A 4,848-nucleotide genomic window follows, 5' to 3' on the forward strand; every position below is an offset into this window, starting at 1 on the left:
ATGGAAACGCGAAAACGGCGTTTCAGAATCTTACCACTCTGAAGGGTGAATAAAAAAATGATCATTTACAGACCCCCGAAACGCCGGCTTCGTGTGGATGAGAGGCTGGTTTGGTGAAAAATTTGTGCGTTTAGGCCAGGGTTCGTCTTCGTGTGGACGGGGCCTGAGAGTTTGAGACAAAAGAAGCAGATGTAGATAAGGAAGATATTAGCACAGATCTGTAAATATTTAGAGACGGTTTTGGTAAACTAGAACCATAGGTGGCAACCAATGAAAGCAAAAGGTGTTTTAACAAAGTATCAATTTCTACAATGTGAATCCTTGTACAACTAGATTAAGGTACTTTTCTTTTATTTTACATTTTTAATCTTAAAATTCAGTTTAATTCAATTTTACACGTGAATCCAACATTGAGCATTGAACACATTTAGAAAAGATTTATCTTTGTCATCGCAAACACCTAGCATTTTAATGAGTTAATGTACAATCCCACTAAATCTGTAGCTTTCTTAGATTACTTTATTAAAACCTGTATCTGTTTATATATTTTCTTGTTTCTTCGACTATGTTCAACGTCTGTTAAAAATAGGGGGTAAAATCCAATTTATTTTTATTGAGTCAAGTGCATTTGCATTTCAACCTTGGCTGTTTCAGTACAGCATGTCCTGAACTAGTAGGAGAGAACAGAAGTTCTAGTGTTTACATAAAAACAGGAACACCTCAGCTCAAGCTTGCACAACAAACACACCCCGCTCCGGCGTAAATCTCAGAGTTTCCAGGAGATGACATGGAACCTCATCTTCCATCCACATGTGCACCTCTGTCTAAAATTCCCTGTGTTCCTCTCATGGACAGATGTGCAGGCCAATAAAGTTGCATCACTCCTTCCCCCATCGTCTTTTTATTTGGAGCTGCGCGCTGCTCCTTCATGGATCAACGGAGCCTAAATCTGGAACAAAGATGGAAAAAAATGCGAGGCACATGGCAGTGAGATGCTGTGTGCAATTACTGCTAATGATATGCCTCCATGCAAGCTGTGGCCTTAATTAACTTTGCAGGAAGCCAGGCCTGTATGAGCTCAGCATGAGGGGATGCAGACGCAGAACTTGTAGCTGAAGCTAAGAAAGCACACCTGTCCTTGATGTTGCTCAGGCAACACGCCTGTTATCCCTCATTCACGTGTTGGGTGGTCTTGTGTGAGGAGTAACGTGATGCGCATGATCCCAAGGGTTTGAAGAAGAAGTTCTGGTGAGAAGGTGGTTAAGCGGTTCTAGAAAGGTGGATATTAGAAGTATGGAAAACAGTTTCACTAGAGGAGAAGAGGTCCATTACAAACAGAAAAAAAGTTTATAAAATAAAAGAAGAGGAGTGGTTGGTGTTGTCTCCTGGGTTCAAACCGTGGCTGGAACCCATGCATGTTGAGTAAGCATCCTTTATCCCCAGGACCTCCAGTTTGTTTCCAAAGTCCATAAACTAGAAAAGATAAATCAATCCAACATTAAATCAAAACCACTGACATTCAGTTTCCATTGTTCATATGTTAGAGTGAGGAAAAATGGGCAGATCGGCTCAGAGCATCTTAAAAACGTTTAACTATAAAAAGTAATCCAACGCAGCTTACTATATCAAAAGGACAAGCTGTACTAGTTCCAATACTAAGGCTGGTTCTGATGGAAAGAAGGCAGAATAGACAGTGCATGGCTGCAGAGCAGTCAGTGTGTCAACCGTAGGCATGCAAAAACACCAGGACTTTACCAAAAAGCAACAGAGGAAGGTGGCTGCATCTGGTTTCTCTTTCCATCTCATGGGTATGCAGGTGCATTGTGGGAAGGGAGCAATAAGCAGATATATTGTGATGGTTTGGATACTGTTCTGCTTCACATTGCACCTACCTAAAAATTGTTCCAGACCATATACACCCTTTGAAGGAAACTGAATTCCCTAAAAGCTGTGGTCTATTGTAGCTGATAAATGATTTAAAGAAGAAATGCTTTAAGATTTAAGAATATGGGGTGTTCGGACTGACTAGGAAATCAAAAGCTCAATTTTTCATGTAAGCTACAAAATGGATGTGCAAGAAATGATTTTTCTATGACCACATTCAGGCTTTTTTAAATTTTATCCTAAATTGAATATTTCAATTTGCTGAAAACAAGGACCTTTTTAAATAATGATGACCTAATACACAGATTTACAACTTCATCTAGTTCCTATTAAGGTTTTTTTTTTTTTATCAGAATTTATAAACTCCTAATATGAACAGAGATAAAAAAAATAAATAGGTTATTTTCCTTCTCCCGCCTCAGCAGATGCTTTTGCTCTTTGGCTTCTAAAAACACAGAAACCTTAAAGGGCATTAGATACAATGAAAACCATCCCGCCTAACAAGTTGGTGTTTATTCGACACATTCCAACTTCGGCTGAAGTTGCAAAACAAAAGGTACGGTAGCTTTAGGCAAACGGCGTTGGCCCGTGTTCAGAGCCATGCACAGGAGACCTGTCACCTTCTTTGTCCTTGACGTCTCACAGTCATTTCTCATTCCTGCCATCTATTGACAACCACCTTTTGCTGAGCGGACTTTTTAACCAAGTCGTTTTTATTGATCCTGGTTAATCATTCGGGGATTGATTGCTTTACTCCTGGCATTCAGATGTAGATTTAGGATAGCATAGAGTTGGAAAACAGCCAGTGTTTGATACCTTATGGACTTTATCTACAGTAAATGTTAATGGATAATTATTTAGTACATCAAAAGCACAATGATTACTTCTTTATTCCAATCACATAACAGAACATGTTGGTTTAATATGACAGTTATATAATACAGATGATAGATAGAGCTAAATACCTAATCTGAAGGTTTTCTTGTAGTCAAAATGGTAACAGAATCACGTTATAAAAAAATAAAATACTCCAGTCAGCTCTGCTGCTGCTCATTTTTCCATGATGACGTGGCATCTTCATGGGGATTTCAATATAATCTACTTTTTTTCCCCTTTTACTAGAGTTACAATGGGAGCTCCATTATGTGTAACTTATGTAAACCAATGAGTGCTGATATTTTCCGAGATTAAAGCTTTTTGCACAACCCTAGTATAGTTGTTCATCAGATTGACTAGCTCTACTCATTCTAGGCTATTAAATCGATTGCATTTCTTATGAACTGCTGCATTTTTTCTTAATTTCTGTTTGATATGTTTCCAATCTTTCCAAATGGGACTGATAAAATTCCAGAGAGAACCACCCATAACCTAAGGATCTGGGTGTGGTTCCACCGGACAGTTTACAGACCAGCCTTTAGGTTAAACCATGTGACCTGGATAATCACAATCCAGGCCCTGGCAGGAAGCAGCCGTCACTTATGATGGACTTTAAACCTGTTAAATACTGGCGTGTTAGTGTCTTGCGCCTCCTCCCACCCACTCAGACACGCAGAGCTTCTTTAAATGTTGACACAAGTGGACAGACTGAGTAAACATGGAGACTTCTTTGTGAAGGCCGTTTTTATTTTCAGGCTGATCTGCTTCATGGCCGTGAGCACGCATGAGTTCTTCCCTGAGTCTTCCAGGATGTGGTTGTGGCTCTGCTCGGCCATAAGCAGCAGCCCCAGGCCTCCACGAGCAGCTGTCGAAGGGCCCCAGGGACTGGAGGAAGGCAGAGACAGGGAGCAGCCCTGCCCCCATCTTTTACCAGACTTGCATGCTCTCTCTGCAGGCACTGAGAGGGGGGGATGGGCTTTCAACCTCAGACATAAAACGGCAGAAGCTCCTCTGCATCTACATGCAAAATTAATTCAAAACATGAAAGCTTGAATGGATAACCCAAAGCATCTTAATCCGTTTGTCTTTTTACAAATGTTACATTTACTAACTCGCCTTTAGTTTGGCTTTTTTTTTTTCTCAGCCTCCTGTTTCTCACCTCCTCCATTGTCCTCTGACTTTACTGTAGCTTTTTACTGGAAACCTTCAAAATGAATCCAAAAACAACTGCAGCAGCATAGAAATGAATTCAAATCTTAATTATACCATATCAAGAATGCTGGGGAATCTGATTATACCAATGCAACTCAAAAATTAAGATGCATATTTTTTTTCACATGAGAAACAGAGCAGATATGTTCTCAGATTGGGGGTGTAATAACTCGTTTAGCGACATGCAATGTCTTGTCAAGACAAGACTGAGTCACAAGACAAGATGTTGATGATACTCTAGAAAACAAAGAACCTTTCTATTTGTTTTCACTCATGAAATAAAGGTTTCACTTAAAGCATCTAAAATCAGTGTTGAATGATTCAGTGCAGCTTTGAGGCCCCTGTACATCCCATCCTAAATGCAAAATGCAAAAAAGGCACAAAGTGGTATCATGTATTTTATTGTTCTGCCTATAAAATAGAAATGTTTTCTTCCAAAGAAAACTAAACCTGACTAAAATCACCTAAACCCTTGTCACGGCCTCACACAGGTACAAAATAACAATGAAACATGGTGGTGGCAGCATCATGCTCTCAGTTTCAAAGGTGGGAACAAGTTTTTTTAAGTCTCAAATAGTCATCCTCAAGTCCCACTCAGGTCTCAAGCAGAGATAGTCGAGTCAGAGCCGAGTGTCAAGTCAGAAAGGTAACAAGTCCCAAGTCTAAGACTTCTAATTACAAGTCGTTTTGAGTCTAAGAAGAAGTTGACTAAAGTCAGCTATTGTAGCAAAAGAAAAGATGGAAGTTTCCCCATCTCTGATTTTTTTTCTTTATGTATTGCATTTTTATTGAGTACTCTGAAGCAGACACGGGCAATGTGGAGTCAACAAGTCATCTCCATGTCATGTATTTAATCTCCCCAGCCAATTAACCAGC

The sequence above is a fragment of the Cyprinodon variegatus genome, unplaced genomic scaffold (assembly GCF_000732505.1).
Source record: "Cyprinodon variegatus isolate N-32 unplaced genomic scaffold, C_variegatus-1.0 Scaffold654, whole genome shotgun sequence".
In the NCBI taxonomy this organism is placed as follows: Eukaryota; Metazoa; Chordata; class Actinopteri; order Cyprinodontiformes; family Cyprinodontidae; genus Cyprinodon; species Cyprinodon variegatus.